At 42.8% G+C, this 21,175-nt stretch overlaps 1 long non-coding RNA gene across 1 annotated transcript; it reads right to left on the bottom strand.

Moving 5' to 3' along the window:
* Positions 1 to 8,073: 8,073 nt before the first annotated feature.
* On the bottom strand, positions 8,074 to 19,357 carry LOC310894770. The gene is made up of 3 exons (XR_014580152.1): positions 18,379 to 19,357; positions 10,803 to 10,904; positions 8,074 to 9,959 (listed from the first exon to the last, which is right to left on the bottom strand). It is a non-coding gene; the product is annotated as an uncharacterized lncRNA (long non-coding RNA).
* Between the last annotated feature and the right edge of the window lie 1,818 nt (positions 19,358 to 21,175).

The raw sequence follows: 21,175 nt of genomic DNA, 5'->3' as shown, positions 1-21,175 counted from the left end.
TCAGATAGCATGAACATCAAATCAAAACTGTGTATTTTTTTCTGATTTTTTTTTTATTATTTTCTAAGTATGTTTAAATCAGATACTCTATCAAAATCAACAATCTGTTCAAAACTGTGAAGGTCACTCATTTTATTTTTCTTATTTGGTAACTGTGCTATATTGTCTCATTTAAATGTCTAAAAAAGATGGTGATGAGAGAGAAAAGAAGATAAAATCTTAAGCAGCGATGATGTAAAATATTTTATTCCAGATACTTTTACTGTCTTATTTCTATAGTCTTTAAAAAAGATCTGCAGCTGAAAATTGGTCAAAATCCAATGTGTCAAATGAAGTAATAGTGAAGCAATTTTAACATGCATTATCTTGACCAACTGGGAATAAAGCCAGGTGCTTACTATACAGGTATGGCTATCGAAATGTATCATGCCTTTAGAAAACAATCAAGAGGCTTGTTAGTCTCATCATTTAGAAGAAAGGAGAAATATATAGAGAGAATTAAAAACCGATCAGGTTGAGAGAGGGCAGAAAATGTGACCTGTTATGTCTTTTTTTTCTACCCTTATTTCACTGGAAGGTTATGGCTGTAATCTAAGCCAACAGAAAAAAAAAAAAAAAAGAAAAAACAAAAAATGAAAAAAAAGGTAGTGAAAATTTTCCACATTAAAACCCATCTTTACTGGAGACAATTCCTAAAAATCAAGATGTATTTGGGTCTATGCCTAGGGATGAACGGGCTATACAGGAAAGCCTATGATGACATGTCTCTGCTAGCATGAGATTGTTCCCTGTGTTGTACCCCTAAGGGCTTTAATTTCACCTTGAGCATCCCAGGCAATGGGCTTTCACCATACTCTGATCACATTAACGGTATGTTAGCATTATTGTTGGTTTACAATTCTTGTGTGATTAATATGGATATTTTTCTTCTTATACTGTTTTAATCTTTCTTCAGTTTTTACATCCAGTTCTGTCTTTCCAAACAGTTCTTTCCTTGGTATTTTTATCCTTTCTAGATGAGACTGTCAAAAACTCTCAAACTTGGCTTATTGCTTTTCTTACTAGAGTCAATAGCTAAAGCACTTGGTTTTACAGCTTTTCGTCTGTTGAAGTCAGTGGATGTGACTGCTTTCCTGACAGGTGCTATGGAAAATCTGAACCGTCGCTTTTGGATTCTGCGTTGTATGGAAATTTACAATTGCTTGCATTTCTTGGCTACTGGAGCAGCAAAGAAGCTCTCACTTGGATACAGAGAAATTGCTCTGACCTTATTTTGGAATTTAAATCAGAATGGCACAAACTTGTCAAAAAGAAAAAGAAAAGGAAAAAGAAAAAGAAAACCTGCATCACTCTCCTTCCATACAGTTTCACAAGTAGCAAACACAATCTCTCCCACTGTAGTGGCAAGGTGAATATATTAATTATGTAGAGTAATACTTATTTTCCATCATTAAAGCTTTTGTCGATTTTCAGTCAGCACAAGCTATTCCAATAACATCCATAATTTAGCCACTTTTAAGGATATTGAGCTCTAATTAGATTCACTTCCATGTAAGCAGTTATATTGCCTCTACACATCCTGACCGCAGCCCACTCTGAACTCTGCCTGAGAGTTAAACTATTAAAAATTTAGCTATTCCCACAAGCATCATGATTTAGACTCCCAAGAAAGCCCCCCTCACAGACAGGGAGAGCTTGCTATCACGTGTCTTTTCACACTGCTTTCAGAAGTCTTTTTACCACATCACAATGGCATTGTGTCTAAGGTTGGGAGAATTTAACAAATTAATTCAAAATCTGTAATCCAAAGGCCTGGTCCCACAAACGTAAAGCACAGATTTAAATTTATTCCCCGTATTGCCTGGTATAGTCAATGTTTTGCTCATAAGAATAATACCCTGCACATTCTCCTGTGTGCAAACTCAGAAATCTTGCTAGTTGAACCAAACCCTGAACAAAGGGTGAAAATTCTGTCTTTCTCGTCAATGGTACATTATTTAAGTTACTGCCAAGTGAAAGAATGTAGAACTTTATTGCTATGACTGTTACAATGAATTTCTACCTTAGATTATCTCTAGAGATGACCAGTTTATGATCATTCAGAGAGGAAAACAACATTTTTCATTACTTCCGATAATGACTGGAGATATTGAGAAGAGACCAGAATTCCCTTTTTATACTAAGTTTTCAGGAGAGAGTGAGAAGTAGATCATAGCTGCCTGGACCAATAAACAATGTACAGCAGCTAGAAATGTGCTTCATTTCCTCAGAGGAGACCCAGAGGATTCAAGAACTGAGCTCTCCCAGGAGCGTGGTGGTACTTGTTCCAGTGCTAACCCGATGACCCTCTGAAGCACTTCCATCTTTCATCGGCGATTTGATACCCAAATTTGATAGCCCTTCAGTAAACGAAGATGACCAAGACAGCTGAATGGGATCACCCGGTGCAAGCAGAAGCTAAACAAGACCACATTCATGGTGGCACTCTTCACGGTGACCCCAGTCCAGCCCCTAACGCTGTTGTTGGTAGCACGGGGCAGAAACCTGGCAGTGGAATTCGTAGCAGCTGAAGGCCCAGCTTTGCTGGAAAGAAACTGAGATTTTAAACATCCATGCTAGGATGTTGTGTCAAAGCCAACATTATTCAGTTGTGTCTGGAGAGGGAGAGAAAGACAGATGTGCGCATAAGAAGCAGGAGCCATGAGCTGAAAAAGAAGGCCGGTAATGAGTTCAAATTGGATTACATTAAGGAATGCGAACTAATGCATTGGAGAAAAATAATCCTACCTATACATGCACAGAGATAGGTTCTTAATTACCTATTGCCGCTGGGAAAGAGATCCTGCAGCCTCTGCATTTAGCTCTTTGAAAACATCAGTGAAAAGTGAATAGCAAATCAAATGACAGAGATTATTGAGAAAGGAAATAGCAAAACGGGAAGCATCGTTATGCTCCAGCATCAATCCGTGAATGCTGTGTGCAGTGTGACTAAAAAAAAAATAAATAGAAAAAAAGATGATCTTTTTCTTGCATTAGCCTTGGTATGGTAGCAAACATCTTACGTGCTTTTTTTTCCAATGGCCCAGATATGCTTTATAACGATTCTTATCCCTTTGAAGCTGACAGTTATAGCTGTGAGTGGCACTTTGTGTTGAGTTTTCAGCTCTTGGGCTCTTTCTTTCCTTGCAGGCCATTAGATAGTAATACTTAAAGTACTCTAGAGGCAATTCTGACCAGGCTGAGTTCTGATTAGTGCTGATTTTGGAAAAAGTAAGTCAATCATAAAGCTAGAAGATAGTTGCAACCATCTGTGAAGTGTCAGCCACATAAATAAACTTCCAATTTTTCTTTTCTTTCGCTAGTGAAACATTGTCAGTACACAAACTTATCCTATTTCACGGTACATGAGGTAAAATTTCCGAGCACTGCTAGATGGCGGAAATTTCTCAGAAACCCTACTGAGCCAAGGAGCCGGGATGGAGCCAGGCTCTTTGCAGTGGTGCCCAGCGGCAGGACAAGAGGCAGGGGGCACAGCTCTGAGCACCGGGCCGCACTTGTGTGCTGTGCGGGTGGCCGAGCGCTGGCACAGGCTGCCCAGAGAGGCCGTGGGGTCTCCTCATGGAGACCTTCAGAAGCCGCCTGGACGTGGTGCTGGGCACCCTGCTCTGGGTGGCCCTGCTGGGGCAGGGGGCTGGGGCAGGGGGCCTCCAGAGGGACCTGACAGCCTCAGCCGCTCTGGGAATCTTTGATAGTCAAGCTAATGTACTCGTGCACATTATAAATATTTCAAGTAAATATAGACTAATAAAAGTTGTTCCTTTTTTTTTTTTGTTCAGATCTTTTACACCCATCCAGACCCGGAGGAACTGTCTGGTCTCACAAATTTATAATAGATAAATTCTTTCTTTTAAAATTTAAATTAATTGGGATTTATACAAGAACAAGAGAGACAAGACTCATCCCTGTGTTTCCAGCTGGAGACCTTTTTTTTTTTCCGGCTGGAGACCTTTTTGTTCAAGTTGTCTTTCTAGCCTTCTCTTTACTTGCAGCAGTTGCAAGTTTAGTCTTTATAAGTATTTGCACAGCACAGAGAAAGCTTCTAATAGTGAGCTACCAAGAAGGAATAGGAAAAGGAAAAGGAAAAGGAAAAGGAAAAGGAAAAGGAAAAGGAAAAGGAAAAGGAAAAGGAAAAGGAAAAGGAAAAGGAAAAGGAAAAGGAAAAGGAAACGGAAAAGGAGAAGGAGAAGGAGAAGGAGAAGGAGAAGGAGAAGGAGAAGGAGAAGGAGAAGGAGAAGGAGAAGGAGAAGGAGAAGGAGAAGGAGAAGGAGAAGGAGAAGGAGAAGGAGAAGGAGAAGGAGAAGGAGAAGGAGAAGGAGAAGGAGAAGGAGAAGGAGAAGGAGAAGGAGAAGGAAAAGGAGAAAAGAAAGGAAAAGAAAGGAAAAGGAAGGGAAGGGAAGGGAAGGGAAGGGAAGGGAAGGGAAGGGAAGGGAAGGGAAGGGAAGGGAAGGGAAGGGAAGGGAAGGGAAGGGAAGGGAAGGGAAGGGAAGGGAAGGCAAGGCAAGGCAAGGCAAGGCAAGGCAAGGCAAGGCAAGGCAAGGCAAGGCAAGGCAAGGCAAGGCAAGGCAAGGAAAGGCAAGGAAAGGCAAGGAAAGGCAAGGAAAGGAAAGGAAAAAGCAAAAGCTAGTTCCCTTTTCTAATGCTCAGCCACCAAACCCCACCATGAAACAGTCCAGATTTTTCATCAGCTGTTCTGCTCCATTGCACATCAACCTTCCAAAGAATTCTAGCAGCAAAAAATGGGAGCTCGTATTTCTGGCAGTCAAAAATCAAGTAGTTTTAAAATGTTTTAGGGAAAATATTTTGTGAAGACACTGCTCTAGTATGTATGATAGCACAATAAGTTGCAGATGTTTTCTTTCTTATGTATTACACTGAAAAGTGTCTGTGTACGTGGCCCCCTTGTTACTGTAAAGCTGTAGCTGTAACCAAAGCCAGAATAACTGTGCTCACATCAGAGATACCTGTGAAATGGAAAGTAAGCAAGACCTTCACTTTTGGTTTTGCCAAGTCAATTTTGCGTGACATATTCATATATTTCATATGCTGATAGACTTAATGTATACTACAGAGTATACCTCCTTCCTTTGGGAATGTCATCACTTAGCAAACTGCTAAAAATGGCTTGTGAGAGGATCTAGCATCAATACTGCACTATTTTTTCCTCTGTGTGCATATATGTGTGACAGTTTTGGCAGCTGCTTTGGAAAATCTACTGTACGTTTTTCCTTGGTTATCTTTTTTTTTTTTTTCCCAATTGTTTTTTAAAACAATGGGATTCAGTCAAAATTAGCTCCACATAGGGCAATAGTCTGTGTGGGTTCAGCTGAGATAACACTGAGAAAGTAGGGTGTTTTTTTCTTGTTTTTTTTTTCTGCTTACTGCTACTGGCGCTGAAAGTGCCAAATTCTGCTCCCTCTACTACTCTTAGCTCAGCCATTTTCAGGCGCTGGGGTCACTGAATTTGGCTTGGTGAATTAGAGCACTGCAAATCTGGCAGCACTCAGATAAACAGCAAAGACTGAGGGGCAGAGCCATCAGGAAGAGTGATATCTGCTGAACTGCTCACATGCAGATTTCAGAAATAGGTATTACTGGATATGTGAAAAAAAATCCCCTTTCAACAAAGAGTTTAAATGGGAATGCAGTCCTCCTTCTGAGAGAATTTCACACCATGAAAAAGAGATACAGATGTAGGGTCAAAATAATTATACCACAGTTTTAGAAAAAAAAAAAAAAAGTGGAAGCAATGTAATTGAAAAGCTCTTTTTATAAGCAGTTAAAATATACCCCCAGAATGGAGTGAAAATTACTGCTAGCCTAAAATCGGTATTTTTAAAATAGAGTTTAAATAGGACAGATCTGAACTGAGAGAAGAACAGAAAAAAAAATCTAAAAATAGCCAGCCACTATTAGCAGTTGCCAAACTTGCCTTGTAACTCCGATATAATTCAGCATGGCCTGGAAGACAACCTGCACTGCAAATCACAGTCCCCAGGGTAAAAATGGGATACATAAGGTATCGTACAAAAATAAAAAGTCAGCGACCATGGGCACATTAAGCAGATGCAGAAGTAACGACACTCAGGGGACGCCATATGAAGATACTTTCTGCACACCAGAGAGCAACACTCTGAGACCCCTACCTGATGAACCAGGTGTTCGTCACCTTTCGTCCAGTGGGTCCTCTCCATACGGCTCTGTGATCCTGGGAGCCAAGGGGGACTTGAAGTAGCAAAGTCCTTCTGTGAGTCTGCTGACAGGCGTTTTCCCTGAAGGTAGATTTGCTCAGCACCGAGGCAGTAGGTTTGATCTTCTCTCAGTAGTGAAGTGTGTTTTAGTTACTGCTGGTACTTCAGCATAGCTGGGGGACAGGTTGAGACCGAGGCCCTGACTGTGGTAGGCCCAAAGTAAGGGAACAGCCCGCAGTCTGAAGCGTTACAGCATGGCAGTCTCCAAACAGAGATGGAGGCAAAGGTCTCAGTTCAGGCCTGTACTGCCAGGGGTCTACAACGTGAGCGTCTATGTGTGAGTTTGTTGGTGAGGGTGTCATTATACACGATGGGATTCAGCTGCCTGGACGTGGACTCCTGGTACAGCCTGAGATGGTCCGTCCTCGCAGGACTCTGTGTATAACATGGCACTCACGGGAAACCCTTCCTCTTCTGGAACAGCAAGTGGACACAAAGCAGTATTCTTCAGTCCCAGTTATGGACTTAGAGCCAGCCGAGGTGGCCAGGACACATTTAACTGCCATTTCAGAAGGGCACGGCTCTCAGAGGCTCTGTGCCATGTCTTCCAGCCTTGTGCACACCTTGGACTTCCTAGGGCATCTCAAATAGTGATAGAGACCCATGTGTGAGCAACCAAATCAAGCCCCTAGCCCAGGGACTTCATGCCTGATCTCTGACAGGGTCTTTGCCCTGCAGCAGGTCACAAATTGCCTGTGAACTCTGTGTAATAGCTGCCCCGTGAGTCTCAAATGACACAGGAAAACTATGATTTAGGACACTGAATTGATTCTTTGACCTCCTTTATCACAGTAATGTCATAGACAGCTGCCTCACCATAGACACACTGTACGCACCTAAATATGGTGTCTAAATCACATCCTATATGTGGAGTCTAATCCCAATACTAATACTCCTTTCTTTCGTTTGAGCACTTCACTGCTCCACTGCAGTTTCAGTGTCTGTGCAGCCCCAACATTACCTGCAGAGCTCCAGTTCATCTCCGTGGTGCAGCAGTCTCCATGGGGTCTGTATGTAGGCACACATGTAAAAGAGAGAGTTTGGAAGAGAGGCCAAGTCTGTGAGCATGTGCCTGCAAAGCTGGTTGCAATCAAAGGAATTCAGGAAATATTTCTGTTGGTTAAAAAAGCACAGCCTTTTCCTGGTATTGTCCCACAAAGGCCATGAAACAAATGATTAAGAAGAGCTTCATATAACTAACTCGCAGTGTAATACTGTGTTGAGACATGAGCTGTTTATATGTTTCTTGTATATTTTAGAAAGTGAAGGTACATTTTTGATGTTATTATTCATATGTGACAAGAAGGATGTACCCAACCTGGCATGCTATGATTCCTTCCCTAGAGACCTGTTGGACAGTCTTCCAGCTGCTCTCGTTAATGTGCAATTATGGTGGTGAGAATCTATTTCAGCTTTAAACTTGTAGGTGGTGCTTCCTGAAACTTTTATTTCTGCTGCTGGAGGGACCCACCTCTCGCTGGTGGGAAGGGCACTCGAGGCACCAAGAACTCGCCTGCCACAGCTGGAGGGTAAAGGCCCATAAACACTCTCTGGTTATTAGGAACTTCATAGTGGTCCGGCTGGCAGAAACACAGCCTGGTAGAGGAAGGATTGGTTAAATACTACTGCTGCCATAACCTCAATGCCACACGATCAGCTGTGGCTGCACCTAGGACCGCTCAAGCAGACATGAAGGACTCGGAGTTGAGACCTGTGCCATGTGGGTATCTAGGCCCACCTAACACAGCAAGATGCATCTTACTAACCTAACTACTTCTCCAAGTGGAACAAGTAAGTCAGTCAGTCTGCTCAGCCTCAGCCGTGGCCAGGAGGACTTGGTCCAGCAGGGCGTCTCGCTGCAGCTGCTCCTCTACCTTTGTGTATTTCTCCGGTGCTGGGCCCCCAACAGGCAGATGCAACCTCTGGCAGCTGGTCTGACACTTCCAAAAGCTATATGTTTGTGGGAAACTCTATTTTTAAAAGGATTTCACGGGAGATTTTTGGAACTACTTGTGGTGTTGAGCAGATGACTGCGTGACGGAAGACGGCTCAATGTGTTTTAAACACAGATTTTGGAAGGTTTCTGTCAGGGTTCTGAATGATTTCTGAACAACAAATGAGCTTATAGGAATAGTATGAAGAAACAATAACCTGCAGCTGTCTTGTTACTGCTTACATAACTGCTCCTCCAGCTGCCTTGCTGATTTAGCATACAAAGTCAAATGATTGATGGAAAACCAAATCCTTAAGGTTTCACATTCAATCAATTCATTTTCAAAACTTAAACAAAAAAAGTTTATGAAGGAAAATACTTTGTAAAAGGTATTTTTAAGCCAACAGAGCTATCCAGGAGCTGGATAGCTAGAGCATACAACTTTGCAAAAAGATTTCCAATTTCCATAGCGTGTGTAACCTGCTGTGTCTGTGCAGGGATCATTTAAAACGCTCTCAAGACTTTCAAGATCCTCGCCATTTCTCCCTGCCTCTAGTGTTTCTCAGCTCTTTCTGTGAGCAGCCTTACAGGAGAAGAGCCGTATTCTCCTCCACATTGTAACCTTCATGCTTGCAGTCTGCAAGGTCCAGGCACTGCTGCCTCCCTGGGGAACAGTTTTAGGCTCCCTGTGCACAAACGCTGCCACTTCTGCCTGCAGGCATGGAGCGGGGGCAGAGCTGGAGGCACAGAGCTTAGGCTGGGGCTCCCGGGCTGAGGAGGTGGAAGACGTGGTGCGAAAGGAGAGCATGACTTCTGTCTGCATGAAGGCTTTGTTATGCAGCTGGTGGCATCAGGAAGCACGAGATGTGCGAAAAAAGGGTTACATTTTCTCTGCGTGACTTTTCCCTAAACTTTCAAGAAACTCACCGTAGATTTCTAACTGGGTCGTTGAAAACAATCATGCAAAGGCAACTTGATTTTTCCTTCTTTATTTTCACTTATGCCAGAGTAGAAAAAAATCTTGGAGATCAGCTTTGGGGACGATTCAGGAGCTGTATTTCAGGCTTCAGAGGTTTCAGCACAAATGGAATTATTTGAGTCAACATTTGAAGCCACTCCCTCACAAATGCACTCCAGATTTGTGAGACAGACAGACAGACAGACAGATAGACAGAAGGGTCTGCGATTTACTTACTATTGCTAATGACCTCTTTTAAGAGGGAATGCATTAAGTTAATGTTGATATAACTTGCCCTACTGTTACTATGAAGACTGCTTGCTTCTGCATTAAACTTTGCAAAGATAGACAATTTTCTATGTTCTTTGCTTTCTGCTAGGAAAGTTTTTCTTTCTCTTCCAAGTTCCATGAAAACTTAACCACTTCAATATCATGAGAGTTGCCAGATGGTGTTTTTGCAGGTACTATCTGCAAGTTCAATTTAAATGACAGTTTACTCAGACCTCAAGGAAATAATAATTCTATTTGGGCTATAGCTGCTTTTGAAAGCTATATTAAGTTTCAAGAGCCAGTAAGGCAACTGAAATTCTTTAATTCATTCTGCACATATTTTGGAAATGATCTTCCAAGAATATGTGTAAGGACCATTGTGACTACAGGCAGGCTGAAGCAAGTGAACAAATGCTTTCCTGGAGCGGAGCCTGTTCTCCTTTAATCAAATCCTTTTTTACGGACAGTTCTGTGACTGCATCCCATAACCCTGCGAACAAACAAGTAAATATTGTAGTAAATATACATACTGAAACAAGTAAATATACATACTGAAAGTATGTAACACTGTAAGTTATAATATAACTAATTATGAGATACTCGCAGTAAAATTTTATATTTGCCTTTAAGTGGCTGTTTGCCAAATTCAGCAACAGTTATAAAATGCATACATAAGAGCCAGAAATCTTCCAAACAGGCATGCTCGTATGCACGTTGAGATAAGCCCAGAATAGTTATTAAAATGGGTTTTTGTCAGTTATGGTTCTAAACCACATCTTTTGATTCTCACTGAAGAAAAAAAAAAACATAACAAAGCAACGGCATACCATAAATAGGACCTCTGGATGAACTTTTGGCACCCAAGATTGCACATTTTAGCCTCTTATTTCCAACATCTGCTTTAGATTGATTAGCAGAGGTAGTCAATACTAATTATACTGAGGTTCAGCAGCCACGTTAAACATAATTGTGAATCTTGATAATTTCATGGCTCTTAGCCTTCAATTTCTGAGCAGTTAGTAACCTCAAGGCATTTAGTTGGCAGTTGGTATTTTATTAAGTTTAAAGCATATGCAGATTTGAGACAATCTTCTGATTTTCTTCCCGATTTCCTTCAGTTGGATTATTGTTTGCATTACTTTGCCCACTGGTGGGTGACATTTTTTGTGTTCGTCACCTGAGTGAAAACCAGCGCAGAGAACTCTGCACGAAGTTGACATCAGGACACGTAGGTGCACACAAGAAAATAGCAGGGGCATTTACGTGCCCTACGGATAATTTCAACACCTCTTCCAGAGCCAAACCCCCTTTACTTACAGAGAGCAGGACTTACCACCTTTGTCTGCCTGCTGCTCCTCTGCTTTATAATTCTGAGCCAGATCCACCACATCACTCTCCTACGGCTGGCTGTCGGGCACCCTGCAGCTCCTCAGCCCTGCTGGCAAAAATGACAGTGGTGCATACAAGGGCACGATGACCTTGATGTCAGCGATTGTGTTCACCGAAGACTGGAGGCATGGCGAAACAATAAGTTTTGTGGCTTTTTGCCAGCTGGCAAGTGTAAGCTTTTGTGGGACTTGATCCATATGGATGAATGTGGAGCTAAACAAAGCAAGATGACACTCGGCCCTGCTCTCAGCTAGATGGGGGCCAATATGATCAGCTTGATCAGTGCAAAAAGTTGTACTAGAAGGTAAAAGTGTTGAAGGGGACATTCTCTTTTAGCAAGTACTCATCAAATTGGAGAGAAGTGTTGCTCTGTGTGAGTCACCTCCTTGAGCTTGCGAGAAGCAGATCCTCCCTTTCACACTCCAGTTCTGCGACACCTTATTTCTACCGATTGTCTTCATGGAGAAGCTACAGATCCAAACTTGTAAGCCCTGGTTCTCAGAGGTAGCCCTTGAATACGTAGGATGGCTTCTCACAGCAGAAGCATACTCGTGAACAAGGAGTCACATTGCTGGTCCCAGTATGGCTGGTGATGAAAGAAGCTATTTAGGGCTTTCCCTGCTGCTGTAGGTGTTATGGACTACAGATTCAATTTCGGCTTTCCATCTGTCCTCTGAACCATGTTTAGGAACTCTCTTTTAGCACCACTACCTTTAAAGTCATTGGTGGTGGGTATGAGGTAAGCTGCTCGCATGCTTCTCCGAATGACACCAGAGGCTGGCTCCAGGTCAACAGTCCCAAGAGCTGAGGGACCTCAAACCTCCTGAGCAGAGAACAATGCACCCCACACTCCAGGAAGAGAGTATAAGGGTACGGACTGGTGAAGTTAATCTGTGTGCTCAAATAAAAGCATCGTTGCATACGGAGAAGCTGCAGCTAGAGACAGAAATTATCAAAATTTTTATTGAATATTTATACTATGTCATAACTCCGGTGTTCAATAGAACATTACAACTCTCTGCAGAAGATCATGTAAATTCAGCATATCTGGCTAGTGAATTAAAAGAAAAAATATTTTAACTCAAATGAAAGCCCTCAAATATATTTAAAACCTTTTCTTTATGCATTATTGCATATTAAGACCTTGCTTTCCTCTAAAACAGAAAAAAAGAGAGGGAAAGTATAATTAGATGTCATGGAGCTGTGATTGTTTCTAATTCATTGGACAGCCTAGCTGTCAGCAGGATAAATGAATCATCCGTAGATAATTCACATTGCCATATTTATGGGAGGGGGATTTACAAAAGAAAAGCAGTCTATAAAAACAAAATTCAAAATGAAAATATTGTTGCAGGACAATATTCCAAATGCATACTGCAAGAGAAAATATGACGTGATAAAAAGTGAAATGTGAAGTCTTCTTTCTACTATTGTTTGTATGTTTTGTTGTTTTATTGTTTATATGCCAAGCACCAGCTCAGCACACACAGCATGCTGGCTCACTAATTGAATCTGGTTTTATTTAGACATGAGATGAGTGACGAGGGTATAAAATGGGTAGATTTTCCCAAGAAGTTTTACTAGTTGTAGTAGCAATGGGGAATTAAGTTTGTTAAACTGAAGCAAGACACATACTCTGAAAGAGATGTATGCATTTATACCAGATATTTTGAAGAAAAACCTTCCATCTCCTCAACAGAGGGTACATTATTTAAAGGAAGAGGGAAGGAGAATGAGAGATGTTCATAACATCTAACTAGATTAACTGAGAGATGTTGGGGAGAAGGGTGATGAGACAGCCTGATCAGAAGGGAATTAAGTACTCATGCTAGAGTAACAGAAAAAATCCCAACTACCCCCCAGTGACATGAAGGAACCATAGGCAAGACTTGCCCAGTGCCACATGGGTTGAACTGTGTACGTCACATCTCTTCGATCAGATTTTCTCTTCCAAGTTTGCTTTTCTCTTAGCAAGTTTGCTTTGCTTACGACATCAACATTTTAGGCTAGTCTGAAAGGCTTGAGACGATGCACCACATAAAATAACCGTTAATCAGAAATGAGAGGTTGGAGAAGAATTGCTAAACACATCTTTGTGCTAAAGACTCAGGACTAAGAAATCTTACGTGTGGGAAGGGTGCGGTGCTCCACGGACATGGGAAATGCTGAACAACCTCCAAGAGCGATCAGTCCGTGTAAGTATCCCTGTAACTTAGCGGCCACGTAAACATGGTGCTGAGTCAGAGTCCAGAGGAAGCAGCAGAGCGTGTTACATTACAGTTTGTTGCCCATGAGCTCTGGAGGAAAGGGTGTGGGATGTTCAAACACAGAACCCACCAGTCAATAGAAGAACTTTAAAAACACCCCGAGACTAACATCCCTCTGCGCGGATGAATCTTTGGACAGCAGCAGATTTTCTAGGGGGTACTTCCGTTGGATAGCCTTGCAATCAAAATGCTGAATTAACTTGCTTCAAAAACATACGTCCTTTTTATAAAGAATACAGTCTACTCAAAGCATAGGAGGCCTGAGTCTGATCCCACTCACAGGCGTATGAATCGGGAGCACTGCTGGCAAGAGCTGCAAAATTTCTTTAATGAAGAATGAGTGAGTGACAGACTGCGTCCTGGACTCATCCTGGGAGCGGAGCATGTGACCCATATTTGAGTCTTATTCTTTAATGGTAAAAGGTTTTTTGAAATCCATTTAAGTCTATTAGTGCTCCCAGAAAATTGTGCACTCACTCATTTTCTCAAAATAAATATCCTGGACTTAATGGAGCATAGTGTCCTTTTACTACCAGTACCCAAGAACACCAATTACGTGTTATTAAGCTATTAAACTGAACTGAACGAAAAGAACTGGCACTTACTGGCAAGATCGCTGTTCTAAAATGCTCTGCAATGAGCTATGGAAAAATTAGCAGGCAGTTATAAAACATGCCGTCTCCTACCAGCTGCTATCGTTTTGTTTTCTCTGATGGGTAAAACGTATTTATGAGCACAGCTTATGCATGCACACATACATGCGCACACAGAGGTCTACCTGTGCGTGCTCTCACACACTGAGCTGGCAGGGGGGCTCAGCAAGCCTGCCCGCTCTTCGGCATGTTGTAGGTTGAGTCCTGCTGCATTTCCCTCATGAAGACAGTGTCTTCTCTGGAAGTCTCTAAAATCTACACGAAAATCATATCACATACAGGGTTCCACAGACTTTAGGATGTAAAGCAAAAACCTCCCTGAGCCCCCAAAGAGCTGACAGTGTATTTTGATGACAAGTGAATCAACGCTGAAGCTTCTTTCTATCTATTGTTCCTTTTTTTTTTTTTAGGCAAGGAATGTGGAAAGGGGAAAAGTCGGCTGTCATAAACTTGTTACACTCTTGTAAGGTGATACAATCTGTAAACTTGGGATTTCCAAATGACAACGTTATAAAAGGCTTCAGGGATGGGCAAACACCACAAATGATCATCTAATGCTTCACCTGCTCAAAAAATTATAGAATAACTAAGTTATTGTTGACCTCAGGGGTAACCTATACCTGCTTTATGTGTCTTTGAGTGTGTGATGGCTGTATAAGACCAGTACAGAGTGCTGTCCAAAATCCACAGCTAACTTTTGTGATCTTTGCTTCATACCACAGATTTACGGTAAAGCAGTGCCTTCATTGTTTTGTCTGTGCAATGCCGATATCCATTACCGTATATTCCTTTTCTTTTATTACTCTTTCTATTTTCTGACATCGATTTTATAGGTGACAGACATTCCCTTGAGTTATGATTGAGTTGCCTCCTCTCTTTCCCTAATGCCTGCATTGTAAGTACAGGTTTATATCTGCTCGCTCCAAACTGCCACAGTATGGACTGAAAAGAGCAAATAAAAATATTAATAAATTATGCAGAGCTGATGATGGAGCTAAGCCAGACCTACTATCCCGCACTACGTTTAGTAGCACAATGCAGTTCTTCTCCACAGAGTTCTATCATCAATGAACCCAAGAAAAAAAATACAGTCTCCTGAATGGTTATAACAAAACATAAGACTGTACCCCACCATATGGAGTTGGAAGAGTTCACAATAGCTGTGCTGATTGCACCAACAAACATGTACAGATTTATGACTGTAGGCAGTTTTTTCCACTTACTGATGAGCTCAGCACCCATTTCATGCAATGCTCATATGGGCATTGCTGCCTAGAGCAATGTGCCAAGGCACTATCTGTTCACCTGCCTGATTCAAGGAGAAGCACCGAACCCTTTCGTGTGCCTTCATGCAAGGAGCTGGCTAGAGCTACAATTTCCAAAACATCATGCCCTAGATTGGATACCTGAATTTCTGCTTACATGCTTTAAATATGAATAGTCTGATCACATATTTGCTGAGCGCTTACAGCCTCTTTGCTGCTATTGAAATGAAACTGCCTTCACCCGCATTTGTTCACCCACATGAACATGTCAGCAAATGTGGTCTGGGAGAATGACTGAGGCTTTCAGGATTTCGCTGGTTAGTGCCATTGTGGCATAGGGTAGGGTTGCTGGCTTGCATGGGGAGCATGAGGTGAAAGACCCAGTTGGACTTCTCATCTTGTTTCAGCAGCCTTCTATTCTTCTTTCCTAGCACAGAATCAATGAAGTACATTTGATATCTTTTTACTTAGAAACTCCTGATAATCATAACCTGGTGTCACATAATAATGGAAATTATGTGCGGTCATTTCAAACTGGTACAAGGTTAAATGCACATTCACTTATTGAGGAATGTGTATTTATTGTTCCATATTCTCAATCATTAACACCATGAAAGCAGAAACCCTCTAATTTGGTCAAAAACATGCAGCTATTCTAACAGCTTTTATATTTAATAGGTGTTAGTTCAACTGAAGGTAAGCAGGCATTGACTTTCTAGATTGCAAATAAGAATTTGGGGACATTATAAAAGGGCTTACATTTTTTGTTATATACTTTGTACAAATAAGCACAGGGTATTATTTATTAAAGTGATAAATTCCCCAAATCCTCTCAGAGACTTTTTATTATTTGGCGTATGACAATGTTTAATAGTATGACAAAATTGTTTAGTATTACAGATGTTTAAAAATAAAGACTAGAAAAAGAAAGCAATATGTCATGAACTCTCCTGAAGACCATTTAAATACATGGGAATTAGACACTTAGAATCAGTTTGGTTATACTCTTTCGCCTTCTTTACATTTGGTTCATCCTTTCCCAAGCCTGCTTTTGCTCTCTCTTGGAGGAATGTAGGAGGCAAATATATGCAAAAGTTAGTGGCAATAGAGAAGCATATTTTGAAATTACTTCTAAAAGAGAATGATATCATGACAATACTGCATTTCCAGTTGCCAACTGCATGACCTTTGATTAAGAAGGGAAGAAACTAAATAAAAATAGTCATGATGTTAAAATAGCCCTTCACCTTTTCTGTAGGGTAGTCATTTACCCTGTCCTTTTTAACTCTTTCTTTTAACAGATATTTCTGTGTTCTCGAGTTTCCTTCAGTTCATTTCTTCCCCTGGCAATATTTCATGTTTCTCCACTTTCCTGAACTTACTGAGGGTTTTTCCTATTTTTTTTTTCTTTTTTAATGACCAGAAGTCTATATGGATCAATTAACAATGTATGTGTTGTTCTCAGTGCTGCTTTTTTTTTTTTCCTTTTTTTTTTTTTTTTTTTTTTTTTCCCTTCCTCTCTGCTATGCCACTTCTTGAATTCTTCTCTTCATTGAACTGGCATTGAAGAGTTCAGTTCATCACTGACTTGAATTGTGCAGTTGCTTATGCTCTGTAAAAAAAATGTTTCACTCACAGCAAACTGAAACTGCTACTGTTAGGTGCAAACAGTGGAAAGAAATACCCTCCCCTGAAGATGTCTTTCCTTGTATCTGGTTTCTGGCATTGTTGCACTTACAAGGTTATTGGATGGTAGCCTGAGATACTGGAGAAGTGGCATGGAGCCTTCCTGAAGAAGCGTCCATGTACCAGTTTAAGACCACTGGGAGTATGGAGAATAGCAGAGAGACCATTGTTGGTGATGAGCCTGAGCTTTGCAGCCCGTGAATTTGCATCCACAGGGTATCTATGTACATGTACATCTCAATACAAGAGTGGCTACAGAGCAACAGGCACAGCTGGTGGGGTTCAGAGAGCCTGAACAATTTGTAATTATAGAATCACAGAATCTCCTGAGTTGGAAGGAACCCACAAGGATCACTGAGTCCAATTCCTGGCTCCACACAGGACCACACAAACACCCAGCCTGACCCTCCCCTGTCCCAGCCCCACGCCGTTCCCTCGGGTCCTGTCGCTGTCCCCAGAGAGCAGAGCTCAGCGCCTGCCCCTCCGCTCCCCTCGTGAGGGAGCTGCAGGCCGCCATGAGGCCTCCCCTCAGCCTGCTCTGCTCGGGGCTGAGCAAACCAAGGGACCTCAGCCGCTCCTCATACGTGTTGCCCTCCAGACCCTTCGCCATCTTTGTAGCCCTCCTTTGGACACTCTCTAACAGTTTTATGTCCTTCTGACATTGTGTCACCCAAAACTGCACACAGCACTCGAGGTGAGGCCGCACCAGCACAGAGCAGAGCGGGACAATCCCTTCCCTCGACCGGCTAGCCGTGCTGTGCCTGATAGGCTCCAGGACGTGGCTGGCCCTCCTGGCTGCCAGGGCACACTGCTGGCTTGTGTTCAATTTGCCATCGGCCAGAACCTCCAGATCCCTTCCTGTGAGGATGTTCTCCAGAGTCTGTACACACAGCCAGGGTTGCTCTGTCCCAGGTGCAGAATCCAGCACTTGCTCTTGTTGCACTTCATACTGGTGACCGCCCAGCTTCTATTTTGTTGCTGCTCTTGAGGGACTCAACAGCTCCTCCTAACTTAGTGTCATCTGCAAACTCTGTGTGCACTTGACTCCGGTGTCCAGATCATTTATAAAAACACTGACGAGAGCCGGCTGCAAAATGGAGCCCCGGAGAACCCAGGCTCCTGAAGAGAGTTTACCGGAGGACGCCGGACCCCAGCAGGACGCCGCGGTGGGGCAGCAGCCCTCCTCCCCCCTCACGGCCCCTCACGGCCCCTCTCGGGTCTCGAACCCGGGCCCACCCCGCCGCCCCTGTCCGTCCCGGCCCCGCGCGGGACGACGCGAGATGGCGCCGCGGCAGCGCCGCCCCGGCCCTGCTCCGGCCCGCGGCCTGCGGCTGCTGCTGGGCCGGGCTGTGACTGTGGGGCACGTACAGACAGACAGCCGTGTACATCCGTGTCTGTGTGGAGCCCATAGAAGGACACTGCTGCGATTTAAATGCAGGGGAAAAAAACATGATGCTCAGAAGGCAGGATCTTTACACAGAGGAGAAACAGCAGGCAGAAGCAAATTAAGAAAGCGAATAAATCAAGCAGCCGGCCATGTAATCAGCACATAATGCCAGAGCGTGTCTGTAACTGCGGTGCTGCGAGCACGCAGCGATGGCTTGCAGGCAGAGGAAGCTGACGCGGTGGGGATTATGGAGCAGCTTTACCTCATAGCAGCTGCACCGAGCCCCAGCCAGCCCCAAAGCGATCCTCCTCAGCTCCCGCAACTTCCAGCACGGGCGAGGTGGGGCCTGACAACATCTTTCGAGGGAAATAAAAGAGAAGGAGCACTCAAATAAACATCTGCACACCCCCGCTGAGGTTGCTTTGCTTAGGTTTGTAAGTGGGTCTCTGCTTCTCCAAAATCTCGCCATCACATCTGTTGAGAGAGGGAAGGAGCGAAGAGAACCTGTACAAAGGTTCATTCACATTCACAGGGGTAGACTGTGGGCACAGGGGTTGCAGTAGGAAGGGAAATATATCTTTAACAGAAGCCGTTTGTGGTGCCCCTGTTACTGCTAGGAAGCAGGGAGCAGCTGCGCCCTGGGCGTGCGATGAGGAAGATCTACATCAGATTTCCTGCTGCTGAGTCACTGCTGAGCAGCCCTGGCACCGGGTGTATTCGTAAACTCACAGAGGACTCCAAGGGAGTACATGCCTCTGGTAACAGCTTGGTCAAAGCTATTGTCCTAAAGGCCCTTTGGCAGCCAGCTCAGAGGGGGACACTTCGGTTTTAGTCTGGAGATTCAAAGAAATGCGATAATTTCATGCAGAAAGGCCAGCATTAGCTGAAATTGGCCATGAGCAATTTATTGCTATGGCCAAGACAAGCCTGGCTTATAGTAACATTCTCTTCCTCCCTGCCCTTCTGTGATTACAAAAATCTCTCACTCAGCTGTGAACATCTCCAAATTGAAGCCAAACCTGGAGGAGCTGTAGTGGCTGCAGGTATGTTCTCTGGGACTTCTGGCAAGGGTGGAACGAAGTCCAGAGCTCGGTTATGTTGGTCGGACTGACAAAGCAGAACAAAGCACCACCACAACAAAAAGCTCTGCCCTGGCTTAGATGAAGGGTTGCTTGTTTGTAACTGCTAGGCTCCCGTTGTGGAGAAAACCCCAGGAGAAACTTAATAGCCCTTTAAGAGAGTCCTCCATGAATTTTTTTTGCAGCCATGCAAGTTATTTTCATTAACAGGCTGCTTGTACGTGTTGGAACTTGCCTAACAGTAATTTGTTTATTAGGTATTACTGCTCTACTTTGCTGGAAAAGGAATATGTAGAGACTCATACCTTTAATGATCTGGTGAACGGCAGCTGGATCTACTGTGCAAAACCATGTGGTCAATGAGAATATAAATCACGGATGCATCAGGATTTCATATAGGGCCTTGTCTCTGGCATATCACCAAGCAGCCCTCTTCTCATCCCTCTCAAGAGCTTCTGTTTCATACATAGGTAAAAACAGGGAACAACTTTGTAGTGTTTTCTTTCAAGACATTGTTAAAGACTTTCAATGCATTGTCAAAGGAGGGCACTCTCAGGCAAAAGCAAAAGACTTAAAAAACCCAGCCCTATGAACCTGTTTATGAAAAATCCTGATGCAGATGCTGCATCTGATGCTGAAAGGTCACTCTCAGTAGAACACGCAGTTACATTTTCCACAGCCATAGGAGCTATGTGTTCTCCCCCCTCTGAGTGCTTTTATAGAAGACGGTGAAACAACAATGCAAAATCATAATGGTTGAAGCCCGATACATAGCAAAGGGCAGAGATGAGCTGATATTCTAGTGAAAGGAGCAGTAAATAATAAACAAGACTATTAAGAAACATGAAAAACTCAGGCTATTCTGTAGCTAATAGATAACAATGACAGTACCCTGAGGATAAAGTAGGAGAAAGCAACTACAATGACTCTTTTCATAGCAGTATATCTTTTCATAGAATATGAGGCACCAAAATACAGTAAAAAGCCCTCAGAAGACAAGTTGTCTGTCTGTGTTATTAATGCAAGAGGAAGAATTGAAAGTGTCTTTGGCCCCAGAGAGGGAGCTGTGTGCATCACCAGTCTGCTAAGAATAAGGGCAAGAAAGACAAACCGAACAGTGCAAGGAATAATGGATGAACAAAAACCCTAGACATAAATCTGTTAGTAGGATGAAGTATGAGGCAGTAGTGTCAACTTGCTAAAATTAAACTAGTTCATCTAAACTATAAATATATAAACCATTAAATGTATCTCTGGTGCACCTTACTTGATTCACTGAGAATACACTTGGGATGCAGTTGACAAACAGTGTATATTAGTGAGTGAATAGACTGAATCTGAGCACACAGAAATAAAACAAATGATGGACAGCATTGAGCATTTTCTCATTGTAGTTTCTGTAGGACACAGTGACTTACTATACCCATCCCTCACATGCAGGTTGCTCAAGTCACCAAATACTTAATCCCAGGAGGCAACATAACCACTATTACAACTTCGTAGGGAATGGCTGCTAGAGCTGTGCCAGATTTTTGTTGTACACTGTACTGCGCCTCCCAGCGACCACCTCAGTTTGTAGTACGGAATCTGGGAATCACAGAAGGGTTGAGTTGGAAGGCACCTCTGGAGGTCATCTGCTCCAACCCCTCTGCTCAGGCAGGGACACCCAGAGCAGGTTGCCCAGGACCATATCTGGACAGACAGTGACCAGTGGAACATGAAGACCACAAATAATTTGACCAGCCCCAAACAAATGTCATATTTTAAGCAAGATTTATTTATTTGGTTAATGATAAATCTATTAATTTATTTTAAAATAAGTGCTTTGTATAGTCAAAAGACCAACTCTAATTAAAAAAAAAATAATGGGGCATGGATGAGAGCAATATAGCCCAGGGAAATGCCCTAATGCAAGATGCTGAAGCCTATGACAACAATTCAGATTTTATCTCAAACAGATGTAAATAGTCAAAGCCTGCA

Source organism: Anser anser (assembly GCF_964211835.1).
Source record: "Anser anser genome assembly, chromosome: 2".
Classification (NCBI taxonomy): domain Eukaryota; kingdom Metazoa; phylum Chordata; class Aves; order Anseriformes; family Anatidae; genus Anser; species Anser anser.
This window is presented reverse-complemented; position numbering and strand designations above follow the sequence as displayed.